Source organism: Pinus tabuliformis, chromosome 3_2, assembly GCF_031772625.1.
Source record: "Pinus tabuliformis cultivar Carrire ecotype Pingquan chromosome 3_2, CPIR1, whole genome shotgun sequence".
NCBI lineage: Eukaryota > Viridiplantae > Streptophyta > Pinopsida > Pinales > Pinaceae > Pinus > Pinus tabuliformis.
The window spans coordinates 38,471,261-38,495,009 of NC_142302.1; the positions used below are offsets into that span (position 1 = coordinate 38,471,261).

Sequence of the window (23,749 nt, forward strand, 5' to 3'; positions counted from 1 at the left end):
TATTTACCATCACTGCAGAGTCTATTAACCAAATGCTGCAGGTCCAACCAAGCCCTAATGAGACCCCATTGTCTATTGGTGACTTGCTGGACCTATATGTCAAGTTAGACCTGGCCAAAATAGCCCAAATATTCTAGACTTTCATTATAGAGGACTGCCATACTCCCACAGATAGTCCCCCTTATGCTGCCACCATTTTTTTAGAGAGAGGCAAACAGATTATTACCATGCTCTCTTGCATCCTAGGATATACCTCAGATGAGCATGTGGATGAGGTTGTCCTGACTTTTATTTCCATCTTTATCCCAGGTAAGCCTCCTGTTGTCATTTAAAAATATGCTCAGTTCATTGCAGACAGGATGCATGAACAGTTCACCATACTACCAACTGAGAGAGTCTTCAAGTACTCCTCTGTGTTATTTCATATGTTTTTATATTATCAATTAGACAAATTCCCTGTCAGCATCTAGAAGTTGGATACCAAAGGGAATCCAAGGTCAGTTATTTATTGGACACTCTTGATCCAGAAATTCTCCACTGCATTCACCTATAAGGACTTCATCGATTCATTTGTCCGTCCAGTCATGAACATGCCGACCAATAGCTCTCAGCCCAGAATCAGCTAAGAAATCAAAATGGTGTTACAGTTGGCCAAGAACAACAAGGTGGGAGACTGGTATCTGTACCATAACCATATAGAGATTAGAATTTATGGATGCCAACTTGCCCCTTACAAACTACCCAAATACCTCCCTATGAGGATATTTGCATTGGAATATTTTAGGCAGATCATCAATTCTGATGAAGTCAACTTCCTAGAAGCTAGGAAGAAAACCCAATTTAAAATGAAAATTCAACTGGGCCCCTTCATTTGTAATAATAAAGAAGTTGGATGAGAGGCTGACAAGATGCTGCAGTAAATTAAATTTAGGAACAACTTTATGTGGCAGTATGACCCATTGGGTAATAAATAAGTTAAGAATCAAGGTCAAATTGGGACCTTTCATCCACCATCCTAGACTGGATTTTGGGAGGTTTTCCAACCAACTAGAATGGTTAGAAGACACATTAATTGACATGGATAGCACAGTAGTGGATGTAGAAAATACACTGATTGATGTAGAGAAACAAATTGATGAAAGTTCTTTCCTGTAGGTTCCAGAACTAGGGGAACCCATGAATATTCCTCTTGTTTTACAAACCCTAGCAAATGAGGAGAGAAACCCAAAGAGAAACAAGGAGGAGGGTTCCAGTTCTACTATGGAGACCACAGATGAGCATTTTGAGCTCAGGAAAAGGCCCAAGTTGAATCCTATAACTGAACAGGAAGAAACCATTGAATCAGTGGAAATAACTGACACTGATACAATGGTGGAAAGAAGTAAAGGCACAACTGCTTCAGGAGAAACACAACAACCATCAACATCTAACACTCAACTGATTGAGAGACAACTCAGTGTTGAGGTTTCTTCTTTCACCAAGCCAGAAGATAAGGAAAAAGATATCAAGGACAGATACAAGGAGATCAAGTTGAGAAATGAGAAGTTGAAGGCTAAAACATATGCCCAATACTTCAAGCACACACTAGCTAATCAGAGCAGGTTGATGTCAGCTTTTGACATCAAAGCAGGGAAAATGCAAGTGTCCTTCATGTAGCCAACTATCCAGTAGCCAAAGACATCAACTGACTATAGAAAAACAGACTTTAAGGTGTTGGCCAAGGATGTTCATCCCACTGACCAGATAGAATTCCACAAGCAGGCAGGAGATATGATATATTCCACCTTGACAGGGAAGGCCATGGCTGCACATAAGTTGCATAATTCATTAGATAACATTACAACCCAATATAAATTGGAAAAATCCTCCTCAGAGGCTAAGGACAACAAGATCAAGTCATTGGAGGACTTGGTAATTGAGCTGGGACATGATCCCAATGACATCAAAGCTACTGAGAAGTTGATCAAGAAGAAGAATGAGGACATTGAAGCTCTTAAAAAACAATTAAAACTTCCTCATTCAGAGCACCCATAGACAAAAGAGGTCTTGGAGAGCCAAACACATCAGGAAGAGATGATGGACCTGGTTTTACAATTGAATGATCAATTGAAGGAAATGGAAAAGGAGTTAGATAGCTTGATACAGGTAAAACAAGCTAGTTTGGAGACTGCCCCTGCCATTGTTATCCCAACAATTACTATTGCAGTACCTTCCACTTTGGCATCATCATTAGCCCCTACTGCTCCAATGGCTACAACACTGCCAACTTCTACAATGTCTACATTAGCAACAGGGTCAACAGGTGATGAGGCAAGTAAGTTGGTTAAAGCAATGGAAGACATGTCCATTCAGACCACTGAAATGAACAAGCTCAAGGAAAAGGTGACCAGTCTAGAGACTAACTATAATATTGCATAGATTATGCACAAAGAAGAAGTGCAAAAAAAAACTAGGATGAATGAAGGAATAAAAAACTTGGAGAAGGAATTGACTTTAAAGGAACCCCTTGGACAGGCTAAGGAACAATTATGGGCCAATATCATTGAATCTGTCAATGATATTTGGCCATGCATTCAAGTAATTTTTGAGCAAATTGACTTAGTAAAATAAGCTACAGAAGCCATACAAAGAGTAAAAAAAGAGCTAGGAGACATGCCAGAGGAAGCTGCAAGGATCATTCACTTCCTCAACTCCAAAAATAAGTATGAATTGCAGGAATTAGAGATACTTGATAGGACAGGTACAATATTAGAAGTAAAAAGGGTCCTCACCAAGAGGAATTTAATGTTAAACCTTGAAGATAAGTGCCAAACCATGCAACTGGCTATAGACAGATTCATGGTTAAGTTTGAAGTTTTGAGGCAAAAAGGTCTGCCCAATCCCTTGGTAATAAATGATAAGTTAATGACACAAGAGGACTACAACAGAAAGATAAGAGAAGTGGCTAGAGATCAAGTAAGTACTTCATTTATGAAGGGAATCTTGCAAGGTCCTATACCAAACTTTTGAGAATTTGTTTTACCTCCAGCATGAGGTAAAACACCTTTTTGTGAATAAGCCTACTTTTACCAAGTACACAGAGGCAGATGAGATTTATAGGAAAATGATAAATATCCAATTACCAGATGCAGAAACATGGGAGAAATTGAATGACTTATTGTAGAAACACACGGTCAAAATGTAAAAATGTACAATAAAATTGAAAAGCACAGTAAAAGGATAATGACAGGCCAGCCAGATGAAAGTGTATCAGTTGAAAGGTTAGAGTGAATAGAACATCCAGCGTGAAGACCAACAACAAAGTAGAGATTAAAAGGCAAAATATCAAAGATTAAAGACAACACAACCTAATAAACAGGGACATCATACAACAGTTCAATATCTATCTCTATCTTCTTGCATGAAGATATTTCTTTCCCCTAGATTAATTCCCAAGACAGTTTGGGATATTTTGTAAATTATTTTTGTATAAATACTTCATAATTCGAAGTATTGAGTGTGGATTACTATACATTTGTAGAGTTATTTTGATCACAAACCTAAGGGTTATTGTACTAATTTTTCAAGACATCAGACTGGACCAAGTAATAAAGAGATTGCATTACAAGATTCATGTGTTGATCTATTATAGTGAAGTATTTTCTTTGTCAAATTTGTTATTTTCTTATGTTTTTCACAAACTTGAATGTTATCAAAAGTTGAATGAATTAACTGGAAATTTATCTCAGAATTTGTTTAAGTACACTCTGTTTTGAATAGTTGATCATTTACATGTTTTCTTTTGATATCCGGATTTGAGAATCCTTAATTGCTCTCCCATCCCAGTTGACCTCTTTCATTTTCTTCATAATCCGGCCTAAGGAACCCTTAATTTATCTTTGGATCCGATTGAAAACCACTTCACCATCCAGCCTTGAGATCTAAAGTAACTCTGCTATCTTACCCTGTAGACACTGCTTTTAGAACTTGATCCACTCCTGTTTGTTTGACATTTGACCCCATAGCCCAATGGTAAAAAACATCCCCCTATTCATCTAAGTAAGTGATCCCACCACCAAAATCCAAATCAAAACCCAAGTACAATAATAACTAGTCTATAATCAATTAACAAAACAAAGTTAAACCATAAAGAGAGCCCTCTCTAAGCATTAGGAAGGCTAGATCTTAATCTCCAAAGTAGGTTTGTGGTTACCTCTAATTATTTCTTTCTTAACTACTTAGAGAAATATTGGAGTGATAACATAATGTATTAAATGTGAATAATTATTTTCTAAATTTAACAATTTTTGAAGCGGTATTCTTCTTCATAATTTTTTGTCTTTATTTTTTTTTTTTTTTTTTTTGTAGTGAAGTTTTTATTGTTTTGCATATTTAAAGAAGAAGGTTGATATTTTAAAGTTTCGATATTCTACATATTTATATATCGTTAATTAATTTTTCAATGCACATCAAATAATTGTCTCTAAAAAACAATAATTTTTAACAATTGACATAAAAATAACCATTTTCAACATAAATATAACTAAAAAATTACACATTTTGATAATTTTTTGCTAGAAATGACATGTCAAAATCACAATTTTTATAGGAAAAATTTAACAAAAAATGGTTAAATAATAGTTTTTTTTATTTATGAATTTCATGTCAAAAAATAATAATAATCACTGTTTTTTTCAAAAAATAATGATTCACATAAAAATTAATGCGAAAATCACATAATACAAATATTGAACACATAACAACATTAATTGAATGCTTATTCTTCTCATAAAATGTCAAAGTCAAAATATTACAAATATAACTAATTAATAGTTACAAAAAATAAGCTTGATTTCCAAGCATAACTTAAATTTAATCAACAATATCACATAATCCAAACTCTTCATTTTCTAGAGTTACATCATTGTCTTCTTCCACAATATTTTCTGCTTCATTTTGCTCATTTTCCTCTTCTAATGGATCTTTGATGTCTGCGAATCTCCCAATGTATGCCTTTCCAATCATTCCATGTAATGGTGGTTGAGGTTCCTTTGCCTTTTTTGCCACACGTGATTCACTAAATCCCCTTTCTTCAACCCAATTTTTTGCATTGCATCTAGAAGAAATTAAAGAGCATTAATTCTTTGCTGAATAAAAGTGCACTGTACTGGATCTTTTCCAATGGCAATGCAATTTCTTCCTTTTTGTAGGCAACATGCTAGTGTTGTACCTAATTATCAAGCACAAAAGAAATAATGAAGTAAATTAGTATAATGACATATAAATTAAGAAATAAGATATTGAAATTCAATTCCATATAATAAAACTTACATGAGCCAGAAAATAAATCTAGAACCCAATCTCCTTCATTTGAACATATGTCTATAAGATAGTTAATCAATAACCGTGGTTTTCGATAAATGTTAACTATCTCTCATTTTGCTTCTTTGTCTTCATATGTTAGTTTTTTCACAACAACATCATAAACCAGTACTTGGCTATGACTCTTTCCATATACCCGATTAAAAAGAATAGACATATAGCTATAATCTTTTGCTCAATTATCAATATGGATGAACTCACAATCATTTATAAATAGTTGATCTTCACGATTAAGAAGATTTGACTTTTGTCGGTAACATGAAATAGTAAAAGTTCAATTATCTTGTACATAAATGATTTTTTTAACATTAATTAAACATACATTTTCAACATCTTACCATGTAAGCTGCATCCTTGAGTTTGTTTTCCCCTTGAAGGTTGACAATAATATTGCCAATTGTGTGTCTGAATGAAATGTCACAAATATCCATAATGGTGATGATATGACTTCTACAAATCCTGCAACCACTTTACTAAGAGATTGATAAGTATAAGGGTCACTATCATAGCCAATGTTTGGGATATTGAAACCATGAGGAATATCTGCAATAACTAGGGCATAATCCATTTTAGGTACGAGTTTAGCAATGGCTTCATTGTAGCCTTGTATTACTGAATAGTGTCAAGCCCATTCCAAATGAAATGAGTAAGAGTTGGATCAAGTTCAACATTCATAAGACGCTGCTTCTTCAGTCTTTCGATCTTAATTTTTTCAATAAAGGTTCTAAACTATTTGGCACTCCATTTGCATCATTCCTCATCTTTAATAAAATAAACAAATATATGTATAAGTTATAAAATAAAAGTAGTATATAGATGAATAAAAATTAATGTATAAATCAACATACCTTTTTAAATGCAAGATAAGGTTTTTTTTTAGTGTTGATGTAGAACTTGAATCTGGATAGCTACATACAACATCATCCCAACTATCTTCATTCAACAATTTTAACAATTTGTTCTTGTATTTTCATGTAAAATTTGTGACTGAATAGATAAAGTAAGAAAAGTTAATATAACGATATGTATAACAAATACTACCAAGAACAATATGTTATATTTAAAATAAAATTATAATCTAGAAATAAGTAAAATTAGTTCAACAAACTTACTTTTGAAATTCCTCAGACATTTCCTCCAACGATAATTCCCCTGACCTCACACGAGATAATATTGCTTTGACAAGTTTTTCATCCTTCACTCCTTGCAATTCTCTGCAAGGTGTGATAGTGATATCTTATGGAAGTTGCTTCATTTCAGGACCTGTTTTATTATTGCTACATATCAATGGTTTATACCTTTTGGCCTTCTAGTTTTTAATGCCATTGTTCTCCCACATGATAAAAATATTATTAATCAATTCCCATATCTCTCCAGTTCTAAATGCCAAATGAAAAATGTTATCAATACCTCTGAACATATCAATGTTTACTCTGTCGCCTTTTGAATTGATTTTCACCTCAATTTGATAGACTATTTCCATACAACATTCCTTTCAGAAAGATATAGTAAGATTTATCTTATCACCACCACATTTTTCTTCAAATTCACTATGAATAAATCTAACTCTTTGGAAGAAAGTCATAGACATCCTATATTCATTATCTAAATTATGATCCCATGCCACTAACTTTGCTTCTATATCTAATAAACCAACAAAAATGATACATTTCATTGTTTCAAACGTGGGTTATTGGAATATTCCTCCATCAATTGTCTTTGAGCTTCTACAGAATGGTTCCCCCCAAGCACATAATAATTGTATTCAAAACATTTTGACTTATCAAATGCTTCTTTGTTGGGAACTTGAACTGGATACACAAGAAGCACATAATTAACCACATGAGCATATGGATTGTACCTCATCAATGTCTTCAAGTTGTGGACATGCAGGTGGTGTGGCTTTCTGATTTGATATTTACATTGTCCTTCACTTACCTTATAGATTTGTCTCACATGAAGCTAAAATGTACGACCACCCTCAATTAAGTTTCTTTTTGTCAAGTTCTGTCGAATGGCTTTTTTTTTTTTGTTTTAATAATGTCATCCTCTAAATAAGCTCATGTTGTAATGTTTTCCCTGCTTTATTTTGAAGTTTCACTAGGATCTTCACTATTGGTAATGACTACTTGAGAATGTTCAACTTTAATTTTCTTCCTCCTAACATTCTCATCATTAACTAGAACATAGACATTCATGGGCATTGTTACCTTTGCTCTTTTATGGCTCTTCTCCTTTCTAACATCAGTTCCAATGTCATCCTCAGTGATGACAACATATTCTTCAGTGTCAATTTCAAATTCCTTATCTTCAAAAGTAACCTATCTACATTTTCTAGATTTATCCACTAGAGGCATTTTTTTCTGATCCCTTGGATGTAGTTTTGTAGCATCATGAATTACTACTTTTTGCTTGTTTGCCATATCTTCTTCTGACCCTGAGTAGAAACTACTGACAACATTCATAACATCTTGCTCTATGAAATGAATGCCTCCCAACATAATTGAAAGACTTTCAACAAAATTCTGTCAAACAAAATATCATATGTCAATAAAAACTAAGTTATAAAAATATAATGAGACAGTTACAATAACGCAAAACACAAAAATAAATAACAATACTTACGATATCTTGTGCAATCTCATTTATGATTTGTTTACACAACTTTGTAGATACCTCTCTTGTGTCATACAATGAATATAATAACTAATATTTAATCCTGTCATGTGACTTGGGCGATTTTGTAAGTATATAAACAACTTCAGTGTTCGGTACCAAACACATGTATATGACCTTTCCCAGCACCTCATAAATTCCACTATCATTAGGGATATAAACATATGGATATATATGCACATCTTCACCTTCTCTTTCTTTCACATACCATACATTTTCTATAAATCTCACTTCTTTTGATTTCTTCTAGTATGAAATCGTCTTCTTATCATTTGAGGCACTTGATAGATTTGTAGCCATCACCTCAGGTTTGGTTCGTTCAACAATGCTTTCTGAGGATCCACCTTTAATTTTAGCAGTCATTAGTCCAGAAAGATTCACATAAATCTTCTTTGATGCCATTTTCCTGTAAAAAAAATACATATAAATTAGTAAATCACAAAAAAATAGCTTAAATTAACAAAAAAACAATAAATGATAATTAATTTTGTAAAACATAACAATTTAAAAAAAATTAAAAACAAAATAAGAAATTAAAAAATACAACCCCCTGCCACCTCACCTCGGAAATCAGCCTACCACCCACGCCGGAACCTAGCCCCCCACCCCACCTCGGCAGCCCGCCACCTGGGCCAATTGTTGGGCCGCCGGGGTGGGGTTGGGGGGTGTTGGGGGGGGGGGGGGTGGTAGGCACCTGGCCTCCCTTCCCACCCTGACGACTGAACGACCGACCTGGGTGGTAGGTCATTGGGTTGCTGGGGTGGGGGGGGGGGTGCCAGCCTCCCCGCCCCACCTCGACGACCCAATGATCCACCGGGGTGGGTTGGGGGGCTAACCGCTATCTTCCCCGCCCTATGCTGCTGATCCAACGACCTACCGGGGTGGGGTGGAGGGGCTGGCGCCCAACCCCCTGCACCACCCCGGTGGCCCAACAACCTACCGGGGTGGCGAGTTGATTTCGGGAATCGACCCGCCACCCCAGCGGGCCGTTGGGCCACCAGGGTGGTCCCAGCCGCCTCGCCCCTCCCCCACAGTGTAAGATCACCTCCTAGGGTCCTCTACCAGATCTATATTCTCTAATTTTAAATGCAATAAAATGGCAATGATCTATTTTCTGACAAGACATTTAAACGATAATAATTTACCATTTAAAATCTAATTCCTACAATTTAAATAGTGAACATTTCATTTCAATCACTTACATGAGTAATCTATGCATAGAAGAATACTTGTATCGATGGCCCGGTGGAGATGCCCTTGAGATGTTGCTCCTGCTGGAATGCTCCTCTTGACTACCGACTGGATTTATCTTCCAGCCAACTAGGAAGTAATTCCTAGCCCAGGAAACCTCCATAGGTTCCCTAGCCTTCCGAGCGCAAGTCCAACCAGATGTAGTGTGTGTACAAGATAAACAATACTCCCCACCTCTCTCTCAAACAATTCCTCCAAAACCACAACCAACCAAAACCAAAAGAAAGACCAAGCATCCCCTTTCTCCCCTCATCCTTCCCCTTTTATGCACCCCTCTCTTCTCCACCTCAACCACTTCTCATTAATGTCATAACTTCTCCCTCATCCTTACATTTGACTTCTCTTCTCCCAAGTAAACATGAGAGGACATTTGGGAATGTGATATGAATATAAAATTGGGTAATTAATTGGAGAGGACCATGTATTCTCCCAAATAAATATTTTGGGGATGAGAGATGAATATATATAATTGGTAATTAATTGGAGAGGACCATGTCTTCTCCCAAGTAAATGTGAGAGGACATTTTGGGGATGAGAGATGAATATATAAATTGATAATTAATTGGAGAGGATCGTGTCTTCTCCCAAGTAAATTTGAGAGGACATTTGGGAATGTGACATGAATATAAAATTGGGTAATTAATTGGAGAGGACCATGTCTTCTCCAAAATAAATGTGAGAGGACATTTTGGGATGAGAGATGAATATATAAATTGGTAATTAATTGTAGAGGACCATGTCTTCTCCCAAGTAAATTTGAGAGGACATTTGAGAATGAGGTATGAATATATATATAATTTGGTAATGAATTGGAGAGGACTATGTCTTCTCAAAATTTAAAAATTTGGGGAGGTAAATATTTTTTTTTATATCAGTACCAAATTTATTGTTTCACCAATGTAGGTATGTACCAATATTTCTTGATAATTATAAGTCAATATTTTAAGGAAATTTAAACACTTAGTAAAATTTGCAGGATAAGATTAAATAGGGCATTACATACACTCCTTCATAAAACTTCGTCCCGAAATTAGAGTGTAAAAGATACAAGAGTTCAAAGTAGTTTGGCAATAAGGTATAACAAATGGAGAGAGAGTTATAGTAGTAAAATTTGATAAGTCAGACAATGACATTACTTCCCATCAAGAGTCTCCAACTCATCTATATCCTCCTATCCCTCCTGACTTGCTTTCATTCCCGCCGTATCCATCCTCTGCTGCTATATACGGTGGCATCGGCTATACCAATCTAACCACTAATAAAACCAACATGGCGGAAACGTCGACTATATCGACCTAACTTCCCTAGCAGGCAACTGGCAATCGTCATCACACATCTAGGGGAGCGTGTCCATCACTTCCCTCCCACGATTCCAGGTTTGGAGGTTACACAGTGGGAAATACCTCCACCCCTCCTCACAACTAGGGTCAACACCGTAATATGGACTACACTACAACGCTGGTTGGACTTGTCATCGAATAATCTAGTTAGGTCGTCTTGCCACCTGTCATCTACATTTTACTCATGCCATAAGAGTGTATATCAAGTAGATACCAAATGTAATAGAACAATGTACATTATACCTTTCCCCATGAGATGTATCAACCTCCCCTCAATGGAAGAGTAGATCTCGGCTATCATATAGTTCTTTCCAACCTGTGGGTTAGCTCTCATGCATGCATTTATATAACAACAAGATATATAAGTGATCTTTAATAATCATGTTATTAAGTCTAGTATCCATGTTTCAATCTTGCAGTTCATACTGGAAATAAATAATAAATTCACTAAGTCATTCATTTAAACAATCATATCCACTTGAGCTGTATATGAAACAAAATAATTCTGATAAGTCACACACTAGATAATTCATCACTAAATGAGTCATACATTTAGGCCATACATCAACCATTTCCATCATCAATACCAAATCCATCAATTGATTTATATAAGTAGTTTCACATGTCCAACAAAATGCATCAATATTACATAATGTTCATAAATAAATAACATGGAACTGCAAAATAGAACCTTAACATAGGTAGTTGTCTAAGTCAAAAAGAAAAATGGGCATCACAGATGCTCAAAAAGTGAGGGGTAGTCCCGACGTATAGTCTTTGCATCCTCCTAGGTAGCAGATCCTGGGCTATACTTGTCCCATTGGACCTTAACTTGGTCCATTGTGTGATGTCTGAGCTGTTGAACCCTATGGTTTAATATGCATAATGGTTCGACCACTATGGTTCCCATGTCCTAGACCTGCATTTCCCTCCAATCCAGTTTGTGAGATTCATCAGAAACATAATGTCGTAAAATAGATACATGAAAAACATCATGAGTTTTATGCAAATGGGGTGGCAGTACAAGATGATAGGCAACTAGTCCAATCTTCTCCTTGATTCTAAAAGGTCCCACGAACCGGGGTGACAATTTCGTCCTCTTCCCAAACCGAATGGTGCTTTTGTTGGGTCGGATATGAATAAAAACTTGGTCCCCTACTTCATAACTGTGATCAATCCTATGTGAATTAACATAACTCTTCTGTCTATCTTGTGCTTCCTTTAACCTTTGTCGAATTTGCTTTACCTATTCCTCCATTTCTTGAACTGATTCTGGGCCAACTATTACTGGGTCCTCCAACTTTTTCCAACTCAATGGCGTCCTACATGGCCTTCCATATAGAGCTTGATAAGGAGGCATCCCGATTGAACTGTGGTAACTGTTATTATAGGAAAAATCTACCAATGGTAAGTACCTTTCCCACTGAGTCTGATTATCCATGACGTACATCCTAAGCATGTCCTCTAGAACCTGATTTACTCTTTCAGTCTTCCCATCTGTTTCTGGATGATATGCAGTGCTCAGGTTCAATTGAGTCCCTAGCGCTGACTACAAACTTGTCCAAAACCTCGATGTAAATCGAGAGTCTCTATCAGAAATGATCTTTGTGGGTAACCCGTGTAGTCAAATAACTTCACTTATAAACACTCGTGCCACATCCGTAACATCGTAAGTGTCTCTTACTGGAATGAAATGGGCACTTTTGGTCAATTTATCAACTATAACCAATATAGCATTGTGCCTCTGTGAAGTGAGTGGCAAACCCACAACAAAATCCATGGAAATTACCTCCCATTTAGATATAGGGATGTCATGTGGTTGTAGGAGTCCTGCTGGATGGTGATGATCAGCCTTCACTCGTTGACATTCAAGACATTTGGCGACAAACTGGACTATGTCGTGCTTCATGCCTGCCCAAAAGAAGAGTTTCTTTGTGTCTGCGTACATCTTCTTTACTCCAGGATGTGCACAATAGAGTGCTCTATGTGACTCTTCGAGGATGGTTCTTCTTATACCCCCTTCCTTAGGTACGTACATTCTCCCTTGAAATCTCAATAGCCCATCTGGTTCAAGGACATATCCCTCAAACTTTGGTTCTATCTGCTTCCCACTCTGGATTGCTGAGATGACCTTTAGATACCAACTATCTTCAAAGAGTTTCTCCAACACACGTTCCCTTAAATTTACCTTTAAGGCTACTAGGGAGAAGGTTCGTGGTCTCCTGCTTAGTGCATCCACCACCACATTCTCCTTTCCCTTGATGTATGAGATCTCAAAATCATACTCACTCATGAATTCGCTCCACCGCCTTTGTCTGACATTCAAATCCCTTTGAGTGAAGGCTTTGATGATCTGTTCTTAACTCAAATCTTCTCCCAATGAGGTAGTGTCTCCATAGTTTCAAGGCTAACATCATTGCTGCTAATTCTAAGTCATGGCTAGCATACAACTCTCCATGTTTCTTCAATTTTCTAGATTTGTAAGCTAATACTCCACCTTCTTGCATCAATACTGCACCCAATCCTTGCGTTGAAGCATCGGTGCAGACAATGAAGTCTTTTTCCATGTCTGGTACTCGAAGGATCGGTGCACTAGTTAGTAACCTCTTTAGTTCTATGAATGCAGTGTCACATTCATATGTCCATTCATACCTGACCCCCTTTCACTGTAATGTGGTGATGGGTTTTGCAATCCTTGAAAACCCTTCCATAAACCTGTGATAATACCCTGATAGCCCCATAAAAATACGTACCTCATGGGCATTTTTTGGTACTGGCCAATCCATTATGGCCTTCACCTTTTCCGGGTCAATTGAAATCCCTTCTCCTGAAATGATGTGCCCAAGGTAATGAACTTTCTTCTGAAATAAGGAACATTTTGACAATTTTCCATACAATTGATTTTCCCTTAAGCAAGTCAAGATAACCCTTAGGTGATTTTCATGCTCCTTTTCATTCTTGGAATACACAAGAATGTCGTCGAGAATGACTTGCACAAATTGGTCCAAATGGTTCCTGAACACACCATTCACGAGGCTCATGAACACTGCTGGTGCATTGGTGAAACCAAATGGAACAACTACGAACTCATAGTGCCCAAACCAAGTTTGAAATGTAGTTTTTGAGATATCCTCTTCCTTAATCCTCAATTGGTTGTATCCAGATCATAGATCGATCTTTGAAAAAATTACTGCTCCCTTCATTTGATCAAATAGGTCATCTATTCAAGGTATCGAGTACCTATTCTTTATTGTGGCTCTATTTAAGTCCCTATAATCTATGCATAGCTGCAAGGAACCATCCTTCTTATTGACAAAAATCACTGGTGCACCCCAAGGTGAAATACTAGGTCTGATAAATCCCAAGTCTAAGAGCTCTTTTAATTGCATCTACAACTCACAAAGTTCTGGAGTTGTCATCCTATAGGGTGACTTAGATATTGGTTTGGCACCAAGTTTTAGGTCGATTGTGAAATCAATGTCCCTTACAGGAGGTAATCCAGGCAATTCCTTAGGAAAAACATCCTTGAATTATGACAAAATTGGGTGTTGATCTAGGGAGGGTCCTTTCTAGTCACTTACAACCTCGACCACATATAGCTTGCAACCTTGTCGGAGACAACGTTTTACCTTCATCATGGATATGAATCGTAGTGACACTCCCCTCTTGATTCCAAAAATCTCAATTGGCCTACCTTCATCATCTAAACAAATCACCTTCTTGAAACAGTCTACCAAAGCTCGATGAGCTTCTAGCCAGTCCATTCCAATAATTACATCATACGTCCCCAATGCTGTGACGTATGCCTTCAACTTAGTCATACACACCCCGAGGTTTACCTGACATTGGTTAACACTAGGTCCTACTGCTTGTTTTATCCCAGAAGCCATCTCAACTTGTTTAAAGTCATCGTGCTCATAGGCTGCCAACCCACATTTTTCTAATGCAACTGGTGAAATGAAACTATCTGTAGCACCAGAATCAAACAAAATTTTAAATTTTACTTTATTTATCATACCTGAGGTTTCTACCACAGTAAACTAGTGTTCAACTTGCTGGTTATCAACTGCTGCATAGATTCGATGGTGGCTACTTGCCCCCCCCACTGGTGCTTTTCCTTCTCTACAGTTGTTACCAGCTTGTAACTCAGGGCAGTCCCACTGGTAATGAGGTCCTCTGCATCCCCAACAAGTGATGCGTGATAGACCTTGAACCGAATGTTGTGGAGTTCTTTGGAAAGAGTTCCTTCCCCTGGGACCCTTGCCCCCACTTGTTTCTCCTCGCATATGACTTTGATTTGTATGCGCCCTTGAAGCTGCGGGTGAAGCTGCACTAGTAACCATTGAAATCCCCACTGTCGGTGCTCTAGGTACAACCTTGTTTCCATATGGTGATGGCCTCAAATTTCCTCCCTTAGGGAAGGTACGAGGGGCCTTCCCCATAAACCCTAGTTGGCGTGGAAAAATGGCTTTGCCTCCACCTTTTAAGTCTAAGTGTTCTTCGACATAACGAGCCTGTTCTACAACTTCTGCAACTGAGGATGGTTTCCACATCTGCACCATTGCCCTAATCTTAGGGTTCAATCCATAAATAAAACGATCCACTTGGCACTGGTCAGTATCCATGTAGGAGACATACTTGACCAATTCCATGAATCGAATTTCATATTCTTCTACTATACGATTTCCCTGTACCAAGGCATGGAAGGCTCCTACCTGTTGTTCTTCATAATATGCTGGCAGGTACTTTTTCCTAAATCTCTCCTCAAATAATTCCCAAGTAACTGTGTCTGGAGTGAGGTGTAGTTGACGCTCCAAGTTACCCCACCAATTCAGAGCACTATCTCTGAGTTGGAATATTGCTATTTTAGCTTTTGAATTGGAATTGTAATCCCTTAGTGCGAAGCACCTTCTCATTCCTTCTAACCAGGCTTCTGCACGTTCACTGGCACGACCTCCTACAAACTTCGGGAGCTTAATCTTCTGGAGCTCCCTAGTAATGTCCTTGATTGGAGGTCCTCTATCAGAGTCTCTTGATCCCTCGAGATTTCCTAACCCTGAGGGAGGGTGCTCCACTTCCACTTCATTTGTTTGGCGCCCTTTTAAGGTCTCATTAATTGCTTCTAGGGAACACAAGATGAGAGTCAAGTCCAGTGAAGGTAATGGGTTATTTGTAGGAGTTCCTTGTAATGACTCCCCCTGACCTTGATTTCTTCGTGTCCTCACCATTTTGAATGGTTCAAATATCTGTATGATATGTAAGACTTATTAGCACAACTTAGGACCCCCTCAATTCTTACTCCGCTCACACATGTTTTGCATAATGATAGATGCATGTTTTTCTTTTGTTATACTTGTAAATGACTATTTCTAATATAGAGATGATAAATGTGGGTCCACTATATCCTCCCCCATTGCTATCTAAGCAAGTGCTACCACACACTACTAGTCACCCTCAAATATCCTTAGATATCCTGAAACAATCATACTAAATCCATCTTATTCATTTTGAGCATTCACATAAACATTAACTTACATTATTATAACTAGGTGCCCTTTTTAAATTCCATCAACAACGTTAGATTAGTTTTCAAGTGGATGCTTAGCTGTCCCAATCAACTCAACATTGACATTATTGTTAGATATGTACTATCTAATTAATGTATATAGAATGGCTAGTGCTACATGTTTTAAGATAATGATATTGTATATTGTAAGTGATTCTATCATACCAATCAATTGTTGTTCATATTTGACAACTTTAATGTATTAAAATCTACTAAAAAGAAAAGATAAATATGTTTTGTGCAATGCAATGGAGTTGGGTGTTAAAGTTTTAGAAGATAGGGTTTTTTTTGTTTTTTGTTTTGTTTTTTTTTTTTTTTTTTTTTAACTACTCAAAACCCCTACATCCACATAGATTATATATATATATATATATAATTGTTAATTGTTAATTGAGAATTTAGAATTTTTAAATATTATAGTAAATAAAGTAGAGTATAATGTTATTTAATTTAAAATAGATTATATGTATATATCTATCTATCTATATATATATATATATATATATATATATATATATATATATAGTTGTTATCAATATATGTTATCAAGGAACACCTCTTCTGTTCTTAAATATGAACATGCCATTTGTTGATCGGGCATTATGGTCATTGGTATACTTGTGGCACCAAAGGCTGCAAGATAAAGGCATTTAAACATATGTGATCATGTTTCTAAACCAATGGATAACCAAGGAATTCGACAGGAAATCACTCCTATCTATACAGAACCTACTGGGAAATAAAGAGAAGAATTTAGAGGATAAATCATGGTTCCTTTTGACCATCATAAGTAGGGACAACATTATTCACAACCTCAGGGTACTTCTTGAATGCTTCTTATATTGGATACCAGTAGATTTTTTTTCAATGGTTCCTCCATATTTTACTTTTTCAAGAAACCATGCTCTCGATTTCAGGTTTGGATTGAGTGTCCATTCGTTTACTTAATCAATGATGGCTTTATGCTCTGGATTTCAGGTTTGAATTGAGCGTCCATTCTTTTACTTGTTCGATGATGTCTCCATGCTCTGGATTTCAGGGTTGGATTGAGTAGCTATGGGTTGATAATGTCTTTATACGAAATCTTTTGGCATGAATGAATGATGAAATTCGACATCTCTATTTTAACCAATGTAAATTTCAAGAGACTTCATTCCTTCCATCACAACAACCCATATGTTGCAGTTGATTGTTGTTTTCGACTATGGAATCCAACAGCGTTGTTCAAAGGGCGTACGATTAGTAAAACATTTGCTGCCATGGCCATTGAATGGCAATCAGTAGAAGAACATAGAACCGATGTAGCTTCTTATGTAACTTCTGATCATGTGGTTAAATTTTCCAGAGCTGGAAGATTGACAGAGGTGCTGGATTCCATGCACCAGTTTGAAAATGAAGAAGGCATGTGGATAGACTTGACTGTCTATAATAACCTGTTGCAGAGATGTGCCAATTCCAGAGCTTTGAAGACGGGCAAGAAAGTTCACGCCCACATCCTGAAAATTAGCGTTGATCTAGACATGTTTGCGAGCAATAACCTCGTCAACATGTATGCCAAATGTGGGAGTTTGATGGACGCATGCCAAGTATTTGACAAAATACCTGAACGAGATGTTATTTCATGGAATATAATAATTTCGGGATATTCCCAGTGTGGTTGGGCTGACGATGCCCTGAAGTTTTTTTGAGCAAATGCAGAAGGCAGGCATGAAACCGAATGAATTCACCTTTGGTAGCACCCTGCGAGCGTCTGTGAGTTTAGCAGCTCTGCAACAAGGCGAACAAATTCATACCCACATCATAAAGACAAGATATGAAGGTGATGTTCACACAGGAAGTGCGCTCCTTGACATGTATGGAAAATGCGGCAGAATAGACGATTCACAGAGAGCTTTTGATGAACTACCTGAGCCGAATACGGTTTCGTGGAATGCTCTCATAGCAGGATATTCTCAAAACGGTTATGTTGAAGAAGCCCTTGAACAATTCAATCAAATGCAGAGGGGAGGCGCGACTCCTGATCAATCGACCTTTGCCAGTGTTGTTACTTCATTCGCTAGTTCAGAGGCTCCTGAGCAGGTTAGGCAAGTCCATGCTAAGGTTATTGAATATGGACTAGAGTCTGATGTTGTTGTGGGAAATGCGCTTGTCACAGTATATGCCAAATGTGAGCATATCAGGGATGCAGAAATGGTATTTGAGACGATGAATGCACCAGATTTGGTTTCATGGAATGCCATGATCGTTGGTTATGCCTACAATGAATATACTGAGCAGGCCCTGAGATTCTTCACTCAAATGAGGAAAATGGGCATGATGATAGACAAATTTACATTAACTAGCATCCTTAGTGCTTGTGGCAACCTAGGAGTCTTGGAGCAAGGGAAGGGTGTCCATGCCCATGCTATGAAAATTGGACTTGAGTCAGAGACACCTGTAAGGAATGCTCTGATCACCATGTATCCCACTTATGGCTGTGTGGAGGATGCTAGTAAAGTGTTTAACATCATGACTAAACGAGATGTGGTTTCATGGAATGCATTGATTGCAGGCTATGCCCAGCATGGGCATGGTGAAGAGGCTTTGAAATTTTACTGTCAAATGCAACATACTTGCACAAGGCAAGACAAGTTTTACCTTTTCTAGTGTCCTGAGGGCATGTGCAAGCCTAGCAGCTTTAGAACAGGGCAAGCAGGTTCATGCCCAGATTGCTCAAACCAGTTTTGTGATGGATGCCTTTGTAGGGAGTGCCATTGTTTACATGTATGGTAAGTGTGGGGTAATAGAGTATGCGTGCAAAGTATTTGATGAAACCTCTAAACAGTGTGCAGTATCCTGGAATGCAATGATTGTTGGATATGCACAGCATGGGCATTGCAAGAAGGCCCTCCAACTCTTTGAGCAAATGCAAGAGGCAGGCTTGAAACCAGACCACATCACTTTTGTTAGTGTTCTTTCTGCATGCAATCATGCAGGTTTAGTCAATGAAGGGGTCTGCTACTTTAATTCGATGGGATGCAAGAATGGAACACTATGCCTGTATTGTTGATATTCTTGGACGTGCTGGCCACTTGGAAGAAGCAATGGATTTCATTAACAAAATGCCGTTTAAGCCTGATGGTACAGTGTGGCGGACCTTACTTGGTGCTTGTGCAACCTATGGCAATATTGAGCTTGGGATACATGCGGAAAAATATCTCCTTCAGTTAGAGCCATAAGAAGATGTAGCATATGTTCTAATGTCAAATATATATGCTGCAGCTGGCAGGTGGGATGATTGTGCAAAGATGAGAAAAATGATGAGAGAGAAGGGGTTGAAAAAGGAGCCAGGGTGTAGTTGGATTGAGATTAAGAACACAGTTCATACATTTAATGCTGAAGACAGGTCCCATCCACAAATAGAGGAGATATATTTAATATTGGAAGAATTAATGGCGGAAAATGAAGGCGGAGGAGTTCCTTCCACAAGGAGGGTTAGGAGCAGATGGATTCAAAGGCATCGCTGGACAGGGCAATGGAGGACTCTGAGGTTCTCATCTCAGATGCAACCTAGAGAAGTTTGGCATCAAACGTTGAAAGGACAACCTTTGTCAAGAAAGCCACAAAGGTCCCGGGGTAAAAAATTTCCCACGGTTTACTCAGGAACATATACAAACATCTTTTTTTTTTTGAAACATATGACAATTAATATGCCTGTAAAACACAACTCTAACATGTCTTTACTCAAGTTTTATTGCTTTCCAAGGCAATAAAGAGACATATCATTTTCAATCTAAAAACAAATTGTTATATATATATATAGGGTCATATATTTATATATTAGGATTACAAGTAATTATGAGGGTTACAAGCTCTTATAGCGGAAATTTGGGTTTAGTGGGTTTTGGGTCCAGATTTTGAACCTAAGCTCTGATACCACGTGTAAGATCCCCTCCTAGGGTCTTTTACCTGATCTATATTCTCTAATTTTAAATGCAATAAAAGGGAAATAATTTATTTTCTGACAAGACATTTAAACGATGATAATTTACCATTTAAAATATAATTCCTACAATTTAAATAGTGAACATTTCATTTCAATCACTTACATGAGTAATCTATGCATAGAGGAATATATGTACCGATGGTCCGGTGGAGATGTCCTTGAGCTGTTGCTCCTGCTGGAACGCTCCTCTTGACTATCGACTGGATTTACCTCCCAACCAACTAGGAAATAATTCTCAGCCCAGGAAACCTCCACAGGTTCCCTAGCCCTTCGAGCCCAAGTCCAACAAGATGTAGTGTGTGCCCAAGATAGACAATACTGCCCTCCTCTCTCTCAAACAATTCCTCCAAAACCATAGCCAACCAAAACCAAAAGCATGACCAAGCATCCCCTTCCTCCCCTCATCTTTCCCCTTTTATGCTCTCCTCTTCTCCACCTCAACCACCTCTCATTAATGTCATAACTTCTCCCTCATCCTTACATTTGACTTCTCTTCTCCCAAGTAAACATGAGAGGACATTTGAGAATGTGATATGAATATAAAATTGGGTAATTAATTGGAAAGGACCATGTCTTCTCCCAAATAAATATTTTGGGGATGAGAGATGAATATATATAATTGGTAATTAATTGGAGGAGACCATGTCTTTTCCCAAGTAAATGTGGGAGGACATTTTGGGGATGAGAGATGAATATATAAATTGGTAATTAATTGGAGAGGACCATGTCTTCTCCCAAGTAAATTTGAGAGGACATTTGGGAATGTGATATGAATATAAAATTGAGTAATTAATTGGAGAGGACCATGTCTTCTCTCAAGTAAATGTGAGAGGACATTTGGGGACAAGAGATGAATATATAAATTTGTAATTAATTGGTGAGGACCATGTCTTCTCCCAAGTAAATATGAGAGGACATTTGAGAATGAGGTATGAATATATATATATATATAATTTGGCAAAGAATTGGAGAGGACTATGTCTTCTCAAAATTTAAAAATTTGGGAGGAAAATAAAAAAATTTATATCAGTACCAAATTTATAGTTTCACCAATGTAGGTATATACCAATATTTCTTGATAATTATAAGTCCATATTTTAAGGAAATTTAAACACTTAGTAAAATTTGCAGGATAAGATTAAATAGGGCATTACACACGGGCCCGTTGGGTCGTCGGGGAGCATGACTGTGCCCACCATGCCCACTGTGGACGTAGTGGGTAAATCTAAATCATTTAAATTTTTAATTTCTAAAAAAAATTAAAAGTTCATTAAACCTATTGAATTTTAAAACTTGCACATGACAAAAGAGAAACTTCGAACTAACATTTCAAATGTGATAATCTTTTGTTGAATATGTTGTTGATAGCAATGTAGCTGTGCCACAAATTCGCTCCAAGTATTTTAACAAACCTTGGAAAACCTTGATGTGATTTGAGAAATAGTGATAATGAAATTTATGTTATAGCAGAAATTACAAAATTGTTTTATCACACAGTTAATGTGGGACTAATTTGTTTTTATAAAAACTTTAACATGTAAATTTTGCTATGGTGATATAGGGAACTATGATAAAACGAACATTACATAATTGTTTTATTGCATGGTGAATGTGGGATTAATTTATTTTTTATAAAGAATTTAACATATAATTCTTGTTATGACAATATAGTAAACTATGATATAGCGAACATTATGGAATTGTTTTACAACACGATGAATGTGAGATTAATTTGTTTTATAAGATATAATAAAAATAAAAATAAAAAGCATTCAATTGTCTAGTAAATATTATATAGTTTAAGTAAAAAATTAATTTAGGTAAAAGATTTAGTTTACAATTTTAATTTAAAAGATTTATTTCATAAGAAAATTTTAGTTAATTGTTTTTAATAAATTGTAGAAGAAAATTATGGAGGGAAATACATGAAACAAATTTTTTAGAGGGAAAAATTTTGGTGAAATGTTTTGGAGGGAAACTTTGGAGGGAAATTTTCATTCTTTAAGCTATATATTATCATTAGGAAAGAGTGAATTTGTATCATTCAACCTCTTCTATTTGAAAGACATGGATTCTTTTTATAATGAAGTTTCGCTTTGTGAAGCATCAACATCTTCGTCGTGTAACAACTCTATTAATATTGATGAATATAACGGAAATTATTCCACTATGAATAGAGAGTCAAATCTTCCTCTTAGTCCTAATCCTAAGGACTATGAGAGCAGCACTGATGAAAGACATGATGAAGAATATTGAATAAATAAAGAGTCACGGTTTCCACCTAGTCCTAATCCTATGGACTATGAGAGCAGCAGGGATGAAGAGCATGATGAAGATTTTCAAATAAATAAAGGGTCGCGATTTCCAATTAGTCCTAATCCTATGGACTATGAGAGCAACAATGATGAAGAGCATGATGTTGGAAATAATACTGAGAGGGGGGGGTGAATCAGTATTATCTAGCAATTTACCAAATCTTCCTTATTTGATTCTTTTGAAATATTCTTGTATATCAGTACCATAAAACAATGAGCATGAATAAAGAAAATAGACAGTCACACCAAAGAACACAAGATGTAAGGTGGAAACCCAATGCGGGAGAAAAACCACCTGCTGCAATATGTCTCTATCTTCTTTCAAGAAATTCTTTTTACAATGATCTTGTACTGGTGCAGTCCTTTACCAGCACGCAGGCTGCAACCTGCAGAGAGCTACAACTCTCTCTCGTTTTCCAGACTCTCCTGGAAGGGAGCTACAACCCCCTACTTCTTTTCATGAAGAATCAAATGATCAACAAGTATACAACAGATACAGTCTACGACAGATATCAGATCAATAATTACAGAAACAACCCAGAACACCTTATGAACAGAAATATACAGTCAACAGATCATCTTAAGACAGGGACGCATATTTTCTTTCTGTGGCCTGCGACTGGACGCAGTGTACCTTATGCTGTTCTACGTGCAGACGCACTGTTCCTCTTTGCTTTTCTGCGACCGACGCACACAGAAACACTATCGCGCCGCGTCTTTCGCTTCAGAGACGCACCCAATACCACAGTCGCGCCGCGTCCTTTGCCTCAGAGACGCACCTGAGCCTTTACTGTACTGCGTCCCGGCGCACTTTCCCTTCACTGAATCTGCGTCCCTTCAGATATAGAAGATAAGAGGACTTCAGAACCAACCCAAACACTCAGATCCACAGATCTGATCATGCGCCATATAGATCGTAGTCCATTAGAAGATTCGCCCTTATAGATTTGGACTAGAGCTCACCAAGAGATATTCAACCAAGATGATGCATAATCCAAATGAACTCCTTTGCTTTATATAGGCAAGCTTCTCCCCAAAGCGTGGAACAATACCACGAGCCGACACCATAGAAACACAAAAACCGTCGGCTAGATACCACACAAGAAACCCCCACGTGCTTTTCTCTGCCTTGAAATGTGTGCACTGGGCGGACGCACCTCCTGAACGGCTGGCCTGCGTCCCTGGACGCGGGTTCTGTATGGTATACCTGCGGGGACGCACTTGCTGAACATATTTCCTGCGTCCTTCTTGATTT

The 23,749-nt window shown here is 37.4% G+C and overlaps 1 pseudogene; it reads left to right on the forward strand.

Moving 5' to 3' along the window:
• The first annotated feature begins 17,423 nt into the window (after window positions 1–17,423).
• On the forward strand, window positions 17,424–19,946 carry LOC149179708 (putative pentatricopeptide repeat-containing protein At3g25970 pseudogene; annotated as a pseudogene).
• The last annotated feature ends 3,803 nt before the right edge of the window (window positions 19,947–23,749 follow it).